General features: G+C 32.9%; 1 protein-coding gene and 2 non-coding genes across 3 annotated transcripts in view; 1 reads left to right on the top strand and 2 right to left on the bottom strand.

Moving 5' to 3' along the window:
* The window catches only part of LOC111059748 (inverted formin-2-like), a 63,482-nt gene that overhangs the window by 8,339 nt on the left and 30,584 nt on the right, over positions 1-24,559 (bottom strand). The gene's annotated exons all lie outside the window — the stretch shown is intronic.
* On the top strand, positions 194-312 carry LOC120352135. Its single transcript, XR_005571733.1, has one exon. It is a non-coding gene; the product is annotated as a 5S ribosomal RNA (ribosomal RNA).
* LOC120352104 lies at positions 3,413-3,574 on the bottom strand. The gene has a single exon (XR_005571707.1). It is a non-coding gene; the product is annotated as a U1 spliceosomal RNA (small nuclear RNA).

Raw genomic sequence — 24,559 nt, 5'->3', positions numbered from 1 at the left:
CTTGCCCTCTAACCTACAAAATTCATAATGTTATCTCTATCAGTCAATAAATTACAAATGGGACATTATATAATATGTAGCTTGAAATTCTTGAAATAGTAGATCATTGAAAAACAAAAATGAGGACTTTATTTGGAATCACATGTGCAGCAACTGTTGAATTTATATAACTTTTTAAAAAGCTATTGCTTTTGCCAACGGCCATACCACGTTGAATACACCGGTTCTCGTCCGATCACCGAAGATAAGCAACGTCGGGCGTGGTCAGTACTTGGATGGGTGACCGCTTGGGAACACCACGTGCTGTTGGCACTTTTTTTGCATTCTTGATAATTTTACATTATAGTCAACAGCTCAACCCAAACTTAGGTATTAGAATTATTATGCTTAGCCGATTAAATTTTACAATTATTCATGATACACAATCCGTTCAACGATTTTTTCACACGCTCCAAAAAAATTCTATCTATATAAGTTAGCATTAATGTACAGAAATAATTATTCTTACCGACAATTTTCACCAATACCTCAATATAATCTTAGAGCATTCAGTGCATATTCAATTCCTAGATATAATAATTTGTACGGAAAAAGATCATTGAAATACACTATTCCAAAACTGTTTAATTTGCTTCCTATCATCATCCGAGATTACTCCAAGGAAGATATTTTCCAACTTATCATTGTGAATGATTTTCATTTGTGACACTACTGCTTCAATACTTCAGTCTACACTAGATAGAGAAAAATCATTAATTTTTTGCATGTTTTTATTTTAATAATTATATAAATATTAGTTTGCTGGTAAAATGAATTTTAGTATCTGTGAAACACCGCCGCCTTAGAGTGACTAATTTATCATAATATATATTGATATATCATATAATTTTCATATACTATATGGATGGATAATTAACGTTTGAGACTCCCGATCGCTTATTGTATTTTTTGTTTAGTATTATCCTTAATTCTGAATAAGATTAATATCTTTCAATGCTTACTTACTATAGAGTATCAAGTTTATTTTATTTTAAATTTAATAGTTTTATGTTTTGAAGTTTTTGAGTTTTCCAATTTCCATTAACCCTATACCCTATTAATCATCCTTAGTTCATTAAAAACCTCATACTCTTTTTTAAATTCCCAAACTCACAGTTTCATGAATTTATTTTCCTTAGTTTATTGTTAAAGTTAGCATTCATTCTATTTATGTATTTTATTATTTGTAGGCACCTGCTGTAAAATCTTTTAGGTTTAGCGGGACCAATTTTGTAATGCATTTTACTGAATAAAATGAATGATTGATTTTGTATGATTTTTGTATTTAACAGCAATATAATTGATCATTGAGGTACCGTATTTAAAAATACACTAGACATGCACTACTATTTTTATAACATAAAATATAAGTTACAAGCCCAACTATGATAGTGTATAAATCAATGTTAAAACATAAATACATTTACATGTACAAATAAATGTTATGAATAAACCCCCAGCTCATCAGTCATTTTTCGAAGATAAAAATTCAATAAGATGATGTTTGTAAACTTCATTTTTCAGTCTGAAGATAAATTAAAACATAAAGCTGGATTCCCAAACAACAGTGAAAATAATATAATTCTATAAGTATAAATAGCATAAAGTGTTTTAATTACAATCCTACTCCTGGGCCCTGTTTCATAAAAGCCTTGTACACACGTCCGTACAGATTCGCGCGAACAATCGTATGTACATATGCCTCAACATTCACTGTACGTCCTTGTGGACGCGATCCACGTATGCCTCAGCATTCAAAAAGCTATCTGATTTGCAGACGACACGAAGACATGGTAGATGTTGATTTTCCACAACATGACAACAATGGCGTCATTCCATCATTGAAGATAGTTATCACAAATTGCAGTAGTAACATTTTATTTCAATGACTTATATAATAAAATCAAAAATAAAACTTGACAAACGATTTTGGTGGGTTGAACGATTGTAGGTTGAAGTAAGGAAATAAATTGCTACATGACATAATATTGACAATTCAATCTTTCTTAGGTTGTCAAAACATTATGTTGTTAATATACTGAATCTAATTCAACTAGTTATCTAAACAAAAATGATATCATCATGAGGAAGCAATAACTCCACAAGAACGATTGGCTCTAACTTTGAAATTCTTGGCATTAGGCGATTCATTTGTTGGTTTCCAATATCTATTCAGAATCTCAAAAAAAGAAAAATTCTACAATAATTCCAGAAGTTTTGATGACCTAATCAAAGCACTTAACACTGTCTCACAAAATTGACAGTCTTCTTAAGGAAATTAGCCATAATTGAATCAAATACTAAATTGCTGCCCATTTTAAACTAACTCTGCTCATACATATGACAAAACAAGATTCTCCAAAAGATTAGCTTCAAGATTTACCTTCAAGGAATACTAGTTCAAAGTTTGATAAATCTCTCCATAGATAGCCTAGCTATCTAAAACGTATAATATCATTTTTATTGAAGATTACAATTCCAATTAACAACTCTGATTGATAACATGAAACAAACACAAGATGATTTGATATCCACAGTAAAATAATATTTGAGCTATACTTTCTTTAGGAACCTTGTAGAGAAGCTTTTTTCACTTAAATTATGCAGTTCTAAATTTGTTAATCATGATACGAATTATATACTCCATGCATGTTTCTATTTAAATATTTGACAATCCACATATCCTACAAAATTACAAAAATCCTACAATTTACAATTAGTATTGGATCACAATTTGATTTGTCATTCATTAACCTAATTCATTGGAATTAGGTTATGACGCCTTCAATGTTTACGTTTTGCCTCACCCGTATGGCAAAATCGCGTCCACACGTACATTCAATGCTCGCCCGAGGCGCCTTTGAGCACGCCAAAATACCGACAGGGTTCCGGTTCGCCCACATGCCTCAGCGAACAGTGTCCACACGTGCGAATGCAAGCCCATACACGTATGCTCACCCGAGGCAAACGTACGTGTGTACACCGTTAAAAACTTAGAAGTCCTATAATACAGGAACAGCTGATTTTATCGGCTACATTGAGCATGTAATATTGGAATGGTGATTCTCCTGTATTACAGGACTTGTAACTTTTATTAAACAGGCCCCTGATTGTAATTCCCACTCAGCCCGGCCGAGTGAGTATGAATCCCACTGTAAGAGCTTTTGGAAATTATTTATTATTTGCACTGTGTTCTATGTTATTCTATGTTGTGTGCGGATCCAGGCCTCCAGCACATGAGCACATCTTATTATTTTACAACACCATTTATATTATTAATTGAATATGGAGAATCCAATTCATCAATATTCAACACAGCTGAAATTTATCACTGACAATGTAAAGATGAGAATGATAAGTTTTGAGATTAGAACCGGGACAGCGCGAACGCAGTCCCGACTACCAAAAATTGTGCGCCCGAGATGCCCACATTTGGGGCATTCGCAGGGGTCAACCAAGTCGCAGTGCAATGACAAGGCCTCGCCCTGGGGGAACCGCCTTCTTGATCACGGTAACCCCCACGCCAGGTAAGTATGAGTTACTAATCTACACCCTTGGTTCCACTACAAAAGTTCACACATTTCTCTGGCGAGAGGTACGGAGAAAATACTTCATTATTAGAATATGATGCTATAAAAGGATTTATATCGCAGCTTTTAACTTACTGATATCAATCTATTGGACATTGAAATAGATTGGGTGTAATGCTAAGGTGAAATGTAACTTATTAATACTAGTAGTTCGGAGAACAGTAGAACTCGCTACTCTCACACACGCCCGCCTATTCACCACAAACACACATACAAATTGGATTTAGAGTAAGATGATAACTATATTATGCAATAGGATCGGTGGAGGACGCTGAGAAATAGAAGCTCTTTACACTTTCGAGCTAGGATGCAAGGTTGAAGAGATAAAAAATCTGAGACTTGACATTTAGGACTTGGAAAAAATTATTTAATTATCAAAGTTCCAAATTTTTAACTTGTGATGTATGAAATAAGACCGCCTTGGAACGCTGGAAAATGAAAGACTCCTACACTTCTGAGCTAGAATGCACGGTTGAAGAGATAAAAAATCTGAAACTTCAAATTTGGGACTTTTGGCGGGGGGGATCGTTTCTTTTAAACTTCAAATTTTATGGAATTCCATTTATTTTTTTTTTAATTTTGAACATGTAATAAGTTATATGAAATTAGACAAGCTTGGAGCACTGAAGAATAAAGGTCCTCTACACTTATGAGCTCAGAAGCACGCTTGAAAAGATAAAAAACCTGAAACTTGGATTGTGATTTTGGGGGGGGGGAATCGAATTCAAAAAAAAAAAAAATGAACATGTGATACATGAAATAATACTGCTTTGAAACGCTGAGAAGAATGAGCCGAATTTGAACCTGATCCAATAAAGTAATGGTATTGAAAAGTTAGGTTGATTTTTAGGGTAAAATTTCTGAATAAAGGGCCGCCATCTTGAAACGGGAATGAATTAAAAAAAATTAGATATATAAGTTTCTGCGCCTTGTTTCAAAGTACTTGTATATCAAATTTTATCCAAATCGGTCCATAACTGCGACTGTAACTGCGGTACAAACAAACAGACAAACGCCGATTGACTTGAAACATCGATTCCCTTTGATCATTCAATGATCTCTGCCCCTGTATTAGACATACTAGTAGTTCTGTGAACAGTAGACCACGCGCTCAGTAAGTTACATTGACATGTTGTTATGTTTTCTCAAAAATTAATTAACTAGTAGTTCTGTGAACAGTAGACCTCGCTCATGAATAGCCTACAACTTTCAAACTAATGAGAAGGGCCATTAAGAAAGTACAGTCTATTATTGTGAAGATTTATCCACGACATCTATTATTTTCTCCTTTGAAAGTGCTAAAGACATTGTTTACAGGGACACTGGACTTATAAATGTCTTTCAAGGAGGTACCTTCATATCGTCCCCATATTTACAATATTACAAATTTTCCAACAATTAATAAATTATAAGAAATCGGTCAACTGACAGAAAAATGGAATATGCAGTAGGCAATTTAGACCATGAATCGTCTCCCAGATGATAGTGAGACGGAAATATTTCTTAATAACATGGGTATGTTGGTGACAATGACAGGAGGTTGCTAATAATTTTTTTCATGAAAAGTGGATTCAATGTTATGGCGGCTTGTTATGCCTATGCAGAATGTTTATGCTCACAAGTCGGTTTCCGATCTCATACTAAAACGAAAACAAGAGCTAAGTTGTGATGTCTCTGGCCGGTTCGGTAGGTCTAGAAACTATTCATCTATGAAACAGGGAAATATCGTCTTGAAAAAGGAAGAAGAAATGGTGCAATCAAGTGAGAAGTTTTCTTCAATTAATAAATACAGTATGATTTGGAGCGGCTCAGATGTTTCAAGGTTCACCGCTGACAACTCTTGTCCTCTATCGATAGCATTACAATGATACCATTCAAATGATAGCATTACAATGATACAGCACATTTTAGAGCGGCACAAATATTATAACCGGAGGTCTTCGTTATACATACGTTTCTGCGCCTTGTTTCAAAGTAATTGTATACCAAATTTTATCCAAATTGGACCATAACTGCGGTACAAACAAACAGGCAAACGCCGATTCACTTGAAACATAGAATTCGCTTCACTCATTCAACTATTAGGTACTGTACAAGTATCAAGAAGTCAATTATAAAATTGTAATAAAGGAAAAAATCTGGTGTGGTACACTCACACAACTTTCCTTGCTCATATTTGAAACTACAATCAGACTTCTGTAATATATATATATATATATATATATAATATATATATAATATATATATATATATATATATATAGGTTCATTCCTTAACACAAAGTGGTCGTTTGTATAAATGTGTACAACTCGTGTTGGTCTGTTTGAGTAAGTTGGTCCAAGCATCTTTAGTTGCTCCACAGACCTACCATGTGATGGCGTTTGTGTAATGGAGTATAATAGTTCACTCCCGTGGGTCTGAGCTTTCGCGCCATTTATTCAGACTGAACTTGATTTGAGGTTATGTATTGAAGTTCGCGCCGTTCCTGTTGTGAATGGAATATTCTTCTCTCGTCCTTGTCTGTCAGCTGTCTGTTGTCTGCAGAGTGCAGAGTGAAAGTGATATTGTGTTTTGTGATGTTGTGATTGTGTCAAAATGTCCAAAAGATTATTCAAGCAGTGATCACATTTTGAATTTAGCTCTGAAAGGTAAGTCAGTTATAGAATTATAACTTGTACTTGAATTATTATAATTACTTGTACTATTTAGCTTGCTTCTTGTTCAATTATTTCCTTATGAGATTTAGTAATGCTTTAAGGTTATCAACATTTTGAAACGAAATCAAGAATAAGACACATCAAAAGTAGAAATTAAAAGTAAACCGCATCACTACTCACAGAGTGTAGGCTACCTATGTAATTGAGTGATTCGAAATAAATAAATGTAACAAAAAATTAAATCGTAAATGTAATTTCTTCACTTCTATCACCACTTACAAGCTCAACTAAATCTGCATAAGAATCTAATTCTATTAGGATATATAATGTAAATATATACCTGAATAGAATAATTGGTATGAAGCTCATTGGCAATGAAATTCTCAATTGTGTAAATAAATGTTTAGATCATAAAAGTCAAGCTAGTCCTAAAATCATTCCTCTTCAGCCATGTAATTTAATATAAATAACTCTGTTATTAGGTCGAAAGTTAGGAATTGATATGCAAACGATATCAATCCTGGGCCTGGGACTAATGATAAATTAACAGCTAATGAAGCTTTTCTAAACACTACATTTTTGAATGTCCAGGGTATATCAAACAAATTCAAATATATTTCCCTCTTATGTTATAACTATAATGCTAAGATAATTATTACTGTTTGTGAACACTGTTCCAACAAACGACTGTAGCTATCTTACAATACCTGGCTATGAACTTGGGTCCTTCTATGGAAGAAAAAATTCCATTCATGGTGGAGCAGAATTTTTCTAATTAATGGATGGAATTCAAAGAATTAAGCATAGTAAACGAACTTTCTATAGAAATAGTTTGTGAAGCTGCTGCAATTGAACTTCCAAATGAAAAATAATGTTTTGTCATTTACAGACCCTATAATAATGATGTTAGTTTTTTTAACAACTCTCTATCCTGTCTTAATGATATATTATGTGCCATTATAAATGTAACTATAATTTAATATTATGTGCTGATTTCAATGTCAACTTTAATGTGAATGATAATTTTAATAGAGATCTTTGCAATTTGTTTGAATGTTTTGGTATCCATATTTCTACAAATGAATCACTAGACCAGGCACACTGAATGAAGGCCACTGTATTGATAATGTTGTGACTGATATTCATGATAGCAACATGTGACCTAGTTATCAATACACATCTACTGTCAGATCATCATGCCCTACTATTTAAATCTATAATAAATGTTAAAAATGACTCTCAAAGTTTTTCTAGTGTAAACAAAAAGCTAGTTAGGTTGTTAATGATCAGAACACTATTTTATTTGTTAGGCTAATATTAGTATCATACACTGGAGTGTGGTGTATTTGCTTAATGATGCTAATGATAAGTTTAAGAAGTTTTTTGATTTGTATATGTCAGCTGTTAATGCTGCTTATCCTCTTAGAGGTTTCAAAGTTAGTAAGCCTAAGCTGGATGATGGATGGTATACTGCTGATTTAATGAACTCAAACATAGTTGTGATGAATATTATAGCTCACTGAATTTTTTAAGACTAATCAGTTTAGAGATAAATATAAAAGCTGTAAGAAAGAGTATAGAATTGCTATTAAGAATGCAAAAATAAATTATTTCAACAACAAAATAGAGCACTCAAAAAATAAAACTCAAGCTGCATGGAAGGTAGTTAAGATTCTTACAAATGTCAACAATGAAGCTATTGATTCACATTATGATAACAACGCTGATTCATTTAACAACTTTTTCATTGAAAAGTTGAGGAAATCAGTGAAAATGTGCCAGTTAGTGAACATCTCAGCTCTCACTACATCAATAAGTGCAATAGGCCTAATGTACCATTTTGTTTCCAACCTGTTACTGCAGATTATGTGTACCAGAAAATAAGTATAGTCTTAGTACCTAATTCAAGTTTTTTAGATATATATGGTATTAATTCTAAGGTCTTAAAAATATCTGACCCATAATAAGTGAATTTTGAGTTACCTTTTAAATTATTGTTTAGTAGCCTATACAAGGCATTTTTCCAAGTGTATTGAAAACGTAAGGTAATACCTGTAGGCTACATAAAAAGGTGATGAGAAAAACTTCAGGCCAATATAATCAGGCCTTATTTCAGGCCAATAACAATTGTACCTGTGATATCCAAAGTATTTGAGGCCATAATGCAAGAACAGATCTCAAATAATTTTGAAAACTTGGTATCTTTACTAAAAAACAATTTGGCTTCAGGCCATGTAGAAATACTAGCAATGCAGTAACAACTTTAGTGAATTAATAGTGTTGTTGATGATTTGGAGAAGGGTCTATCTGTTAGTTACAGGTCATATGACATGTCTAAAGCTTTCAATACTGTTAAGCATAACATACTTTTTGAAAAATTTTCTTATTATGGCTGCAATTCAAAATCAATCTATTTAAAGGACCACAACCAGTTTGTTTACAAAGATGGTCAATTCTTTAATGGCAGAAAGGTTCATTATGGGCTCCCTCAAGGCTCCATACTTGGATCAATACTCCCTAATATATAAATATATTAACAACATAATTTGTAATATAGAAGGCACTGATAAAGCAGGATTTCTCTTTGCTGATGATTTTGGTCTCAAAGTTAGTTGTAAATCTGAAGCAGGTGTACAAAATTGTCTAGTTGATAGCTCTCTACTCCTTAATGATTGTTGTGCTAGTAATTATTATGTTCACCTATAATAGAAATTCAAACATGAAGTAGGGACTGAACCTTTAAAATTTCTAGGTATTGTTCTTGATCCCAAACTTAATTGGCAACCACATATGCAAATTAGTGAAAACCACAAATTTAATTAGTGAAAAAAATAGCGAAGGTACTGTACTTGCTGAGAAGGTTAAAGTTAACTGTATATTAATAATTATTAAATGTGTATTTCTCTCAAATACAAAGTTTACTGTCCTATGGTATACTATTATGGGCTCTAGTACTCATGTCTCAAATATTTATACTCCAAAAGAAAGCAATTAGATTGATTTGTAATGTTGATATGAGGACCCACTGTAAACCTTTTTTCACAAAATTGGGAATATTAACTGTCTATTCTTGTATGTATTATTTAGTGTTAGTTAAGTAATCTGGATTTTTTGAAATTGAATAGTGACTCTCATGGATATGAAACCAGAAATAGGAATAATATCAGAGTTCAATAGTTCAGGTTCACAACTTCACAAAAAAATCTTCTGTACACATCTGTTAAACTGTACAATTCATTACCACTAGAAATTAAGGCACTGCCTCTTACATTCTTCAAAAGGAAATTGAAAACTGTACTGAAAGCTGAAAGTTTATATAACATCCAAGAATTTCATGTAATTGACTGGACCAATATTTGTAGGCTAATATTATTTGTATATATTAATTGTATTATGTAATATCTAGTACCTATTTTTGACATTATCAATGCATTGTTAACAATGACTATGATATATAGATTCTTATTCTTATTCTTTCAAGAATGTGAACAAAAAAAGGCTTGCTCATTTTTGAAAGTGGATTTCATATTTATTTTTGTTTGTATTCTAGTTTCCTACATCTTTGTGAGTAATGAGAGAATTGAACAAATACTTTCTGCATAAATTAAATTTATTACCTATAATAAATTAACTTATTACACATGGATGAGTGGATGAATAACCCCCATAATAATTTGAAATTAAAAATGGTTTTTGAATTTCAGTATTTTTTTTATTCTACAATTTATTCTTGTTATTATTTCATTTATTTTATAATAATTCCTGTTATATTCAATATAAACAATTTTCATAGATAGAGAATAGCTACAGTATCTTATATTCACTTTCTAGAAAATCACATGAAAATACATGTGAAACAATTGTGGAAAATGCACATTGTAGTGGGTTCTAGCACATACAATATTATTAGATTACAACTCTATCTCTTCTTTGGTTCTAACCTTCTTATTGTGAACAACTTTTTTTGAAAATTGCAGCTTTGAATGCTTTATTGAAAAACGATGATACGTATCAAAAAAGTATTTCAGCTGTTGTTTTTTCCAAAGACTAAATTAAAATAATGTGTCATTAGTGTGATGATCTCTTTCTTCGAGAAAGATTAGTTTAATTGAAATAGATGGAAACAATTAATCAAACTTAAAAAGCTATGAATTATACATTGAAACGAATCCTGAAACAAAAATCTAGCTTATTGGAAGAATAGCTTCCAAAATTACAAATGAAGCTAACAATAAAAATCAATGAAAAAAATTCCAATGTCACTTTAAAAATCATAAATTGAATCTATGAAGTGCATCAACAAATCAATTGCACTCAGCCTATCAGCTTGGAAAATATGTATTACCGTATCATAAATTCAATCGAAAGAAATACTGCAATCATGCCTATTGGAAGAATCCTTACAGACATCGCAAGGAACGGAGAACCAAAAATTTAAATTCTATCAGCCAGTTGTATAAAAGAAAATCAAACCATGAGATGACGTCTTTAATGGAGCCACTGCAGCCACTTCCCTGTTCAGCTCTGTATGATGACATCATCTTATGTTAATTAAATTACATTTTCTTTTGTGCAACTTGCCGTTTGTGTTGGAACTTGGAATTATGACATCCCTATTGTCTGTACAGGTAGATCAGAATTTTCTCTTTTATTATATTCGGAACCTACAAGTTATGTATGGTAGCCATTGAGCTTATTAATTTTTTTTGTCCAAAAGATGTGGGTCCCAAATTTGAGAATAATTTTCAATATCATTTATCTTATCAATTCGAGTGATAGCTCATTTTACTCTAGAACATGGTATGCTATAGTGGAGTAGGTCAATTTCCACACAGAAAAAACTAAACAAGTAGAATAGAGGACACATTATAAATTTTTTTTGTAACTAACTAGGTTTTGTATGTAATTTATTGTAATTATCTAATATGTTGTGTAATTGATCTTGTAGTTTTTTTTTTGGGGGAATAAACATTCATTAAATTATTTATTCATTTTACTCAGCTCTTCAAGGTGGGTTCAATGCATATCGGTTACCTGATTGAACCTTACCTAACCCTAACGCATGCCTTCGCCACGACCAACCTCACCAGACATGTGATTTTTAATGAAATGATTTATAAACTAACTTTTTGGAATGGGTTGCTCCAAAATACTTCAACAGTGTAATAAATAAGTCAACAGTGCAATTCATTAAAATATACATAGCCTATCTGGTGAGGTTAGAGGTACTAGTGAGGTTTTGTCAGGCAACCGAAATATGCATTGAAACCGCCTTGAAGAGCTGAGTAAAATGAGCTATCTCACTCAATTTTGATGAATTTTTCAAATAGATCTCATGAAAAGAGAGAAAAATTGTGATTACCTTTTAAAATGAAGAATTTGCTAAAGGAATAGTTAGCGACCGAGCGATAAAGCTTACTTATCAATAACTGTATATTAGATAAGAGTACCGTTCTGTACTGAATATTTTTCTAGGAAAATTATTCAATAAAATTATAATTATTTTGCGAATAAAGCACAATTATTTACGAATTGCTCATTGATTTTGAGGTTACACTTTGTTTACTATCGATCAGATGTTTTTAAAACAGTTCGAACGCAGCTGACTGATTCAAAGCATTGTCAAATGTCATGCCGGTTTTCATGCAGGTAAAATATCATCCTAAAAATTATAAAACTATCAATAAAGGATCAAGAATTTCAAAATAAAAAATAAAATGTATGTATTATTGTTGAAATTATTTATTATTTAAGAAATTATATTATACGTCAGGTCTTATTGTAACTAAATAGGTCATAGCATGAAATTATATTATTGATAAAACGGCAGAAATTAATTATAATAATCTCAAACCTAATAAAAATTGTACAAGAATATTAATTTATTAATAATTTAATTCAACTGAACCACATGGTAATTAAATCTCTTTGGTAGGTCTAAGCCAATCACAGTGCATAGAAATAGCACCAAGACGGTGATCGTTTGAAAGCAACACATGTTAATCTATTATCAGACACCAACCCTGCCTTATCAGTTACACTAGCACATGTACATTGTATGAGAGAAACTATGTCTATAAGATTAAGCAGTTTTAAGGATTACCTAAATTGAATCATTATTGTAATTAAAGGAATTGTATTCTACTGCTTGCCACTGACGTCATGTTTACGTCACAAGCGTTCTACCAATGGCAAATTTTTATGCAAATTATTACATTGAGATTCTGAGAAGCAAGGTCTAGCCTAAAAGCTTAGAGAAAAGAACAGCACTTCCCTTTTGAAATCCTTACCATGTAGATCTCTTTTTTATAGTTACCAAAGACCTATTTGTGAAAATTTCTTGTTCGATTTTAAATGTTCTATTTGTGAGCCGATATTTTAGGCCAATTTATTTGTTATTCGTAAATTTCTGTTCTCATCAATCGATAAATTTAAAAGCTTAAAGTAAATTATCTCTTAATTAATTCGGTGAAGGAGATATTTTAAACTAAAATTCCCCACGTGCTGAAACCGAAGCCTGGATTGCCGCCGATCAAACGATTTTTGATCTAAAGAAGAAAACCACGACCGCCAAGGAAATTCACGTGAGTTATAAGTTTTAAAAGGGGCCCCAATCTACGCTTCGAAAATATTTCAGTGCAGAAAAACATAAATTTTTCTTCGTTAAATTATTGGCCACGCCGACAAGCGCTTTAGCATTTAAGAGCCTAGAATTTATTCATATTAAATTTATAAGAATTTGTAGTTGATTAGCTATCCTCCGCTGCCTGAACCACGACCCCGAACATTTTAAAAAATATTTTCTATAATTCATTTTTTCACCATTTTTTCAAACTGTTAAATTTTATCAATTGTAAAAATTCTGTCGAATCACGCATGGTATCATGCAAGCACAAGAAATTTTTTAACTATTCTGTTAATGCTAAATTATTATCAACCTGTAAATCAAATTCTGAACCTGCACTGTATGATTGCATATTTTATTGTAATATATTTCAGTTTTGTTAATTCGCTTTCTGAGTTCGATTATTTCTTAAGCCTGTCAATTATTGTGTCTGATACGTTCTATATCATCAAGAACCGATCGAATACGATCGTTGGAATAATTGAATTAAGCTGGATATTGGAACAGGTCTAAGTGGATGTAGCGAGTGGGGTCAGATCAAGATATTTATTCTTTGTCCTTACCTGCTCATATATCAGCTTTTATCTGTTACCTACCTCGACTTAGGAGCGAATGCATCAATTGTACAGCAGAGGCAGCCATAGATCATATAAATTCCTACAATAGAGCTTAAAACCCGACAAGACTCTGTTCTCGAAATATATTCTGAACGATATTTGGTTCAAATACCATATTTTTTAATCCTTCAGAACTTATTAGAGACGCAGTCCCGTAAATTAGCTACATCGGGATTTTTGCTCGACCTGTATGATTTTGTATGCTCATTCTTCACAGGTAATAATTTTAAGGTATCCGTATTCAGTGTTTAGCGATCGCTACACTACTTATAAAAATTTCATCACAATACAATTTGTCATTAGAAGAATCAAGGGTGAGCGAGCGTTTAGGCCTCCCGCGATTCCGACAATTGTATTGAATCTTGTAGTGAATCAATCAGTCTGGTGTACACTCAGCGTCCACACACGCAATTACAAAATTTATAGCCGCTACACCATTGACTCAGTACAAGATTCACTCTACATGTGTGAAGCCTTCAAATCACGCTCCACATGATTTGCCGGCCCAACGTGAGGCATTTAAATACAGCATTACATCACCCTATGTGTGTTGTCCTATCCTTGGAGGTGGGAGTGACTCCCCCAGGAAGAGCTTCACATGATTTTGGCGCCCAACAGTGATAGGCATTGAAGAGGTGGATAATCGACTACGAGGATTATTAGTTGCTCAGTATACTATAGCGCTGACAACGGAAAATTTTTTGAAAAATTCATGGTTGTGAATTCTTCAATTTTAATATTACTGTTCACTGTTATATAAAATAACAAGAAGTACCATACCCAATTTTTGAACGGAAAAGAAATTTATCGATTGATGAATTTTTAGAGAAAAATCGAACTCAGAATTTTATTATCGTGTATTCGAAAATTGGTCATACTATAAGTCATAGGTTTAAGAAACACCATAAGAAAGGTCATATTATTTGAAGAATATTAGGTCTATATTGAACAATTTATAAAATTTTATGGAAAAGAGGATTGAAGTCATTTATATTTTTAAGTTTTTAAAGCATAAAGAGGGAAGCAAAATTAAATCACGGATATATTGCGGAATAATTCAAACAGAACACTGCTGCTTTATATATAAATTTTGCAAAGAATACCAGCCCTATATATAGAATTGCGGCAAGAATTATAAGAGTAAAATATTTATAATAATAGTAATAATAATTATAAGAGGCGTACCTGTATTACCGCATAAGTGTTCACTGTGTATCCTGTGTGTCCTTGTCATTTTTATGTTAACGATATTGCTAACTTGACTCATTTTATCACTGAACACATTGCTAAACCACTTTTTCCGTATTTCACTCACTACGAAGCTATCACAATTTCTATTGGATTTCTTATTAATTATTTTATATATCACAACACTTTCACGTTTTATTCACCTGCACACTTTCATTGCGCTATTTTTCCGCAAACTATGGCAGGAACGACCGGTCAATCCAAGTCTGTCGGACACCGAAGACATCTCACCCGATTGTTCGCCGCCATCCGCATCTGCCGCCGCATCCGCCGATTTCCATCCCAATGTACTGGATGATTTATCTTCGACGCAGGTGGAGGAGAACTGCATTCTGGTGGAGGATACGTTGGTAGCCCAAGAGCCGGAGGATGAAACATCAGAAGAGCACTCAGTCGATGACGTCTCAGAAACAGGAACTCCCATTTCTCGCACCGTTGCTCGGATGAAAAACCAGCGGCTAACCAATAACCATGCACCCGCTCCCGCCGTTGAGGACCCTCATCCTGAAAGAAATAAGGAAAACCAATGAAGCAATAAATAAAACAAATGCAGAAATAAAAAACTTGAATGAAAAAAGCGACCAAACAAAGGAAGAATTAAAGGAAGACAACAAACAATTAAAGAGAAGATAACAAACAGGCAAAGGAAGAATTAAAAAAGAAGTTCAAGAAGCAAAGAAGGTAAACGAACAGGGTTTGGAGAAATTGAGTCAGCGGATGGATGGAGCATTCCGTGACACAGATAAAACCATCAAAAAATTAGCTGGTGCTAGATAAATCAATTTTAGAAACAAATAACCGATTGGATAGGATATCTGAAGATATGCATATGGGAAAAATCAGCGTCGAAGTCAGCATTAAGAAAAACATATACATGTGGAGAAGGATACAATAAAGGTGTTAAAGTCAAACGAGCAAGCGAACATAACACATGTATGGAAAACCAACCCACGAGAATGTCAGACTGGAGTCGCGCCGCACCCCGCGAACGCCGAGAGGAACCAGTCGACATCATCCGCCAGGCCGAGGACGACATCCATCAGGTAGAGGGACAGCCCGTACCACCGCGCGCCGGACACCAGGAATCCAAGGACATTGCCCACCAAGTTGAAGAGCAGCCCGGACCGCCGACCGCACCTATCTCCCATCCACAGAGGACAGCACCTGCAACACATCAAATCAGATCCATCAAAAACAATCAGAAAACAAATATAGAACAATAAATCCGCATGAAGTCAAGACTACACACAAGCAGAAAAAAACAATTCAAGAAAGAAGAAGAATATCTAGAAGAACCTACAAACACCGCCCTCATGTAAGACTAAAATTGGATATTAAATTTCTCCCCGCCATGCAAAAAGAAAAATGGTCTCAAAGAAATCTATCTACATCGCCGTCATATAAAGGAAATCCTACCTCAAATCTTATACCAAAATGCAAGGAAAAAGGAAGACAGTATTAAGAAGGACCTACAACCACCGCAGTCACGTCCGGTTAAAATCCAGTAGACTGTACACCGGCATGCAAAAAAGGAAAATATCATTTGGAAAGACACACAGACACCACCGGCATGTAAGGTTTAAAAAGATTAAACTGCATGTTACCGGCCGACAAAGAGGAAACACGTATGTAAGAAGTGATTTACACCGCCGGCACATTCGTTTTAAGCCAAATTTAATAAAATGGATAGTCACAAATCGGAATTGGAACTTGAAATAAATCAGAAATCAAATTTAGATGGGGGGCTTAAGAAAGAAATAATGTTTTAATCAACTAGAAATTACATTCGTGGAATACATCAACTATCAAACTTCTTCATAGTCACAGCCTACCCATCAAATCATATCTTTGCAGACTAGCATCTTTCTACTACAGCCTAATAATCAACATAACCTAAGCTTCGCCGCATCTCAGCTAATAATGAAATATTATTAATTCACTTCAAATGAAGAAATCGAAACCAACTTTAATAAGTCAAGAAAATAAAACTGAAAACAACTCTAAAAATTACCAACCTGTTCAAGCCATCTGCCTCATGTCACAGTCATCACAGGAAAAATCGCCTAGTACCATCTGCACAACTGAAAAATAGAAACAAGAATTATAGTATCCACGGAAAATAATTGTAAATTAGAAATAACATGAAATTAGTAGTGAATAGGAGGGAAAGAAAATAAACAAAGTTTATTTGAAAAAATGTGTAAATATAACCTCGAAATACAGAATCAATAGAAAAATCTATTCAGAACCGACGCCTGTTCGATAATTTTCTTCGTCCCACCAACCAATGTGTACGAAATCCTAGAGTCAATGTTAATAGAATCAAAGCAATATCGTTAGTTAATTATTGTAAACCATTATTTAATGTGGAATTATAAGTAAAAAACACAACAAAAAAAAATATATATATTATGTTAATTTGCACGAAATGCGCATGTTCTGTGTTATATGAATGTATCTCTAAAAAACTCCAAAGAAAATGAAATTCTTACCTTCAAATGTGAAATTTATTACTGTTGCATCAAAAGATCATGAATTGAAATTCAAATTGATAAATATAATCTTAAGGACTTAATATTTGTAACCAACATTGATAAAAATCAAGAAAGCATTTCAAGTGTAACCCTGTTTGTACGCAACGTACTAAGCGCAAATAAGAAATTGCTCGAGTCAAACGGTAGACGATTGTCAAGTCACCGAAGTAAAATCACACTCTCACCCAATTTATGTAAAAGCCAAACCAAAGAGTCGAAACCTGTAAAACTATGAAAAAATGATGAAAGTCTATATTTGTTGCAAATACTGTTCAAATCTTAAGAAGTAATATGTGAAATCTTGTATATTTGTTATAGTTATGGGTCTGCTCATAAGCCACCCATGAATGGAAGTTGTGGAGTTGTTTTTAATGAAGGATCCTAAGAGACCTCATTAATTATTGTATTTCGATTGTATCCAATGGAAGGAACAATCAATTATTATTTTTCGTAGCCAAAAGTGCACGATATATTATTTTTAGTGTTAAGTGTGAGTTTTCGTAGAAGTAAGGAGATGAAATAGTGTATTCATCACAATATCGGATTTTTCAAATAGTCATTGTTTCGACTCGTCTCCCAATTACCTATTTAAAATATCCTGGGGGCTTTTGTGTGATGAATTTTTCAAATAGATCTCATGAAAGAGAGAAAAATTGTGATTACCTTTTAAAATGAAGGAATTTGCTAAAGGAATAGTTAGCGACCGAGCGATAAAGCTTACTTATCAATAACTGTATATTAGATAAGAGTACCGTTCTGTACTGAATATTTTTCTAGGAAAATTATTCAATAAAATTATAATTATTTTGCGAATAAAGCACAAATTATTTATGAATTGCTCACTGATTTTGAGGTTACACTTTGTTTACTATCGATCAGATGTTTTTAAAACAGTTCGAACGCAGCTGACTGATTCAAAGCATTGTCAAATGTCATGCCGGTTTTCATGCAAGGTAAAATATCATTCCTAAAAATTATAAAACTATCAATAAAGGATCAAGAATTTCAAATAAAAATAAAATGTATGTATTATTGTTGAAATTATTTATTATTTAAGAAATTATATTATAGTCAGGTCTTATTGTAACTAAATAGGTCATAGCATGAAATTATATTATTGATAAAACGGCAGAAATTAATTATAATAATCTCAAACCTAATAAAAATTGTACAAGAATATTAATTTATTAATAATTTAATTCAACTGAACCACATGGTAATTAAATCTCTTTGGTAGGTCTAAGCCAATCACAGTGCATAGAAATAGCACCAAGACGGTGATCGTTTGAAAGCAACACATGTTAATCTATTATCAGACACCAACCCTGCCTTATCAGTTACACTAGCACATGTACATTGTATGAGAGAAACTATGTCTATAAGATTAAGCAGTTTTAAGAATTACCTAAATCAAATTATTACTGTAATTAAAAGAATTGTATTCTACTACTTGCCACTGACGTCATGTTTACGTCACAAGCGTTCTACCAATGGCAAATTTTTATGCAAATTATTACATTGAGATTCTGAGAAGCAAGGTCTAGCCTAAAAGCTTAGAGAAAAGAACAGCACTTCCCTTTTGAAATCCTTACCGTGTAGATCTCTTTTTATAGTTACCAAAGACCTATTTGTGAAAACTTCTTGTTCGATTTTAAATGTTCTATTTGTGAGCCGATATTTTAGGCCAATTTATTTGTTATTCGTAAATTTCTGTTCTCATCAATCGATAAATTTAAAAGCTTAAAGTAAATTATCCCTTAATTAATTCGGTGAAGGAGATATTTAAATTAAAATTCCCCACGTGCTGAAACCGAAGCCTGGATTGCCGCCGATCAAACGATTTTTGATCTAAAGAAGAAAACCACGACCGCCAAGGAAATTCACGTGAGTTATAAGTTTTAAAAGGGGCCCCAATCTACGCTTCGAAAATATTTCAGTGCAGAAAAACATAAATTTTTCTTCGTTAAATTATTGGCCACGCCGACAAGCGCTTTAGCATTTAAGAGCCTAGAATTTATTCATATTAATTTATAAGAATTGTAGTTGATTAGCTATCCTCCGCTGCCTGAACCACGACCCCGAACATTTTAAAAAATATTTTCTATAATTCATTTTTTCACTATTTTTTTCAAACTGTTAAATTTTATCAATTGTAAAATTCTGTCGAATCACGCATGGTATCATGCAAGCACAAGAAATTTTTAACTATTCTGTTAATGCTAAATTATTATCAACCTGTAAATCAAATTCTGAACTGCACTGTATGATTGCATATTTTATTGTAATATATTTCAGTTTTGTTAATTCGCTTTCTGAGTTCGATTATTTCTTAAGCCTGTCAATTATTGTGTCTGATACGTTCTATATCATCAAGAACCGATCGAATACGATCGTGGAATAATTGAATTAAGCTGGATATTGGAACAGGTCTAAGTGGATGTAGCGAGTGGGGTCAGATCAAGATATTTATTCTTTGTCCTTACCTGCTCATATATCAGCTTTTATCTGTTACCTACCTCGACTTAGGAGCGAATGCATCAATTGTACAGCAGAGGCAGCCATAGATCATATAAATTCCTACAATAGAGCTTAAAACCCGACAAGACTCTGTTCTCGAAATATATTCTGAACGATATTTGGTTCAAATACCGTATTTTAATCCTTCAGAACTTATTAGAGACGCAGTCCCGTAAATTATCTACATCGGGATTTTTGCTCGACCTGTATGATTTTGTATGCTCATTCTTCACAGGTAATAATTTTAAGGTATCCGTATTCAGTGTTTAGCGATCGCTACACTACTTATAAAAATTTCATCACAATACAATTGTCATTAGAAGAATCAAGGGTGAGCGAGCGTTTAGGCCTCCCGCGATTCCGACAATTATATTGAATCTTGTAGTGAATCAATCAGTCTGGTGTACACTCAGCGTCCACACACGCAATTACAAAATTTATAGCCGCTACACCATTGACTCAGTACAAGATTCACTCTACATGTGTGAAGCCTTCAAATCACGCTCCACATGATTGCCGGCCAACGTGAGGCATTTAAATACAGCATTACATCACCCTACGTGTGTTGTCCTATCTTGGAGGTGGGAGTGACTCCCCCAGGAAGAGCTTCACAATATGAAAGGACAAATATTAAGAATTCTCTAATTTGGAGAAAAAGAAGAACAAGATGACAAAGAAGGAGAAGCAGAAGAAAAAGAGAAGTTGGGAAAAAAGTAGGTGTTATCAATGTAGGTACACAAGTACTGGTATACAAAATACAAGGTATACAGAATACAAAGTACTGGCCACGAAAAGATGCGCGTTGACAAATCCAAACCAGCTGGTCGGTGGACGTCATTGGTGCTCTAAAAGTATATTCTTCCTATCTTTTCAATGTTAAATTGAGCAACTTTGTAAGTCTTTTTCTCAAAAAGTACATAACTTTCCAGTACCATCGACATCCCCTACGATTAATACAAGAATTATCTTCAATTTTTTTTAGAAATTCAATACTTTTGGACGGCTGGATCTTTCAGAATGATCGATTTTGTAAGAGCCTGCTCATCGAATAACATTTGATGAAGCGATCATTAAATAAGGAATTAAAAACGTGGAAACATTAATTAGAGTATAATATTATTTCTCTCAACATCCTTCATATCTTGTCTGTATATTACATAGAATCAGTAGAACATCTTGCCGGTTCAACATATTTAATCCTTTAGGAGTGCACTCTTAATTCAGGAAAAAAAATGATATCCGTACACATATACACATACTTTAACCAGGTGATAGTTGTGTGTTACGGTCACATAAATATTTATCTTTTTTCTTGAGCAGCTTTGTAAGTCTTTTTCTAAAAAGTATATAACTTTTCAAGTCCCATCGACATCTCCTACGATTATACAATATTTATCTTCAATTTTTTTTAGAAATTCATCACCTTTGAACTCCTAGATCTTCCAGAATTCTCGATAATGTAAGGGCATACCGGTTGGAGATAGAGAACTCTCTTTGTTACTACGAGAAGGGATACTCGTAGAATGAATGAATAGTTTTTTTTTTGTCAACATTTGAAAAGATGAAGGCTTCAAAGGTTTCTACTGGAGGTTTTCTATTCAAAGTTTTAATACCCCAACAATTATAAAGTTGAAAAAAGGTACTGAATGTAGCCTATTATCCTAGTAATACTTTGAGTGATAATATAGACCTATACTTCTTCAATCACTGTTTTTATCAGCATAATAATTAGGCTTGGCTTGAATACTTTATAGTTATTTCGTGCTTTCTCGTTATTTATTACGTTGTACACATTCGAGCTGTTCCTTTGTTCATTGTGATATTCTTCTGCAAACTCAACCAATATCTATCCTTTCAAAATTGATTCTAATACAATCTCAATGCAGAAGACATATAAAGGAAAAGCTAATATTAATTAGATAAAAGTAAAATCAAGAGCGGTTGCAGAGAATAAAGGTTGTTAGTGCAGGGCATTCCATCAGTGATTTGAAAGGAGAATGTGGATGATCAACGGATGAAGATGATAAGCGCACCACTTTTTCCCTATGATATATATTATGATATTTGATGATTTCGTTTGTTATTAACAATCAATTGGATTGATCAACAATTAAATTCCAATTTAATTTTCGATAAAGAACTTTATTGTTTTCAAAATTATTTACACTCAGTGACCAAGGCACAATCTAGTAACATAATTTTATCACATATACATCACTCACACTCTATGTGGTAGAAAGCCCCAATATATGGAACAAAAGGAAGTATGGGGTGATAGTATAACACTCACATTCATAAATGCATTAAAAACTGAATAATTTGCTATTTGAAAAAATATCTTAAAATATGCCCAACTATATTATCTTTCCGGTATAGGAAAATAATGTGGAGATTGAAAATAATTGGAATTTACCACGCACATTATCCTGTTTTAAGCTTATGAGAGTTCAATTTCTTGAATTGGAATGCCCTCCGAGTTGATTAAAGAGATTGTCATCCTTTCTATTCTTTCAAACAGGAATTCAACCGATCACTTGCCTTATAGAATTATCAAGTTTATTAGAAGGAATATATTGTAGGATACTTATAGTATGAATTCATATTCATACGCATACTTTTCAATGTATGATTCATTTTCATTAAATTCATTATTATTGAATCATGAAGAGTTGATTTTCCCTTTCACAAATAAATAAAGAATGAGACTTCTACAATAAGTACCAATTGAGAATTCCTCTTACAAATAATTAAATTAGAAATATGTGTTTCAGAATACGAGATCAAGTATTCAATACAATTATTGAGAATTCCTCACGCGCAATCCATGCTTTAATATAATATTCGCCCTTATATTTCTTGTTATAGTTTTCAATTAGAAAGATTCAACCAGAAAACTATTTCCTCATCAAGTATGTGAAAGCCATAATTTTCCTGATAAAAGAGTTCCTCCTAAGGGATTAGGAAAGAGTTCTATTGATTCTACATATGATATACAGTACACAGACAAGATAAAGGATTGTGAAAGAAATAATAGTACAATCAATGTTTCATGTTTTTAATACCTTATTCAATGATCGATTTATCGAATTCATTAGCATTGAGTAATTGAATTACAAAAGAGCCAGGAAAAGCATGTTGATTTTCAATAAGAGAGCAACAGGTATTCGATGTAGGCTCTTACAAAATCAATCATTCTGAAAGATCCAGTCGTCCAGAAGTATTGAATTTCTAAAAAAAATTAAAGATAAATATTGTATGAGTCGTAGGAGATGTCGATGGGACTTGAAAGTTATTCACTTTTTGAGAAAAAGACTTACAAAGCTGCTAAATTTAACATTGTAAATAAAGGAAGAATAGATATTTAGAGTACCAATGATGTCACACTGATCATCCGACTCTGATCATTAAAAGATCGAGATGCACGTGGCCAGTACCTTGTATTCCAAGTAACTTGGTGTTATCTACAGCTTCCACTTTTATAGAGAGATAAAATGAATGCATATCGTTTGAACTTGCCGGTTCAAGTTCAACTACCCAATAGCGTTGTTACGCGGGAAAAGTTATCCAATTCAGTTCCTTGGCGGGCGACAGCTGAACGAAGCGCGACTTTTGAAAATTTCTGCCTAGCGTCACAACTCTCATAATAATTATGTTTTTTCGGCTTAGGAAGGTGAAGGAGTCATGGGAAAATTCTACAAAAAGTCGTGAACGTTTTTTTCATATATTTGAGATTCTTCTAAATTTTTAAATCAATCTGTCCAAATTTAACAAAGTTATAAGCATTTTCAAATGTGATGCTGGTTAAGAATAAAAATAGAGTAATATCCGTATTCCCTACCAGACATTCAGCTGAACTTTGAGTTCTCATTTTATTCTATGGAAAAATGAATGCATTTTTAGCATTTCTGAGCTTGGAATCATATTTTTCAAATGTTTCTTTATATCTTTATCCAATCAGGTACAATTTATATAATATACAGTGATGCAGTAATTAAGATTTCTATTACATAAATACATACATTACAATATAAATTAATAAATATAACATTATAAATTACATACTTGAGTATATTCTTACCATTGAACAGACCAACACGAATTGTAGAGATTTAACAAAAGACCCACCTTGTGTTAAGGAATGAACCTACACTTCTATGGATGAATACTTCGTATACAAATCAATTAATATCAGATAATTTGATAATATTCTAGAGATTGGAGTTAGACTCACTAATTCTATAAGGAATATTGTCATACTTGGAAGATGTTGGAGCATTGCTCATTATAATGTAATGTAGTAACAGTTTGTTTTAATGATTCCAGTAGTCCTTCATTATTGTACTTTCTTGTGTATGTCACTGCAATAAACTGAATTTATTGATACACGAAATAATTCTAAAATCAATATAACAATAGGCAGTGTTCGGTAAAGATGGTATTGTGATTAAAATTCATTCAAAGACCTGGCAGCTGCCCAAAAGTCTTCATTCAGTTTTAACAATCGAAACCTTGATATTATTCCAGCAAATAAGTTGGAATTCACGGCCATCCCAATTTTATTCAGATGTTCATACCTTAAGATTAGTGTGGTTAATTCTGATGAGAAAGTCAAAAACATTTTTTTTAATTTCCAATGATTGATAGATACCCAAAAGTCAAATTCTTTTATATTAACAGCCCATTTTTCATATTCTCAAGAGAAGGGATGTTTAAAACCTTTATGGTCGCTCTG

This window comes from Nilaparvata lugens, chromosome 6, assembly GCF_014356525.2.
Source record: "Nilaparvata lugens isolate BPH chromosome 6, ASM1435652v1, whole genome shotgun sequence".
NCBI classification, from domain to species: Eukaryota; Metazoa; Arthropoda; class Insecta; order Hemiptera; family Delphacidae; genus Nilaparvata; species Nilaparvata lugens.
The sequence above is the reverse complement of the archived record's forward strand: the minus strand, read 5'-3'. Positions and strand labels throughout refer to the sequence as shown.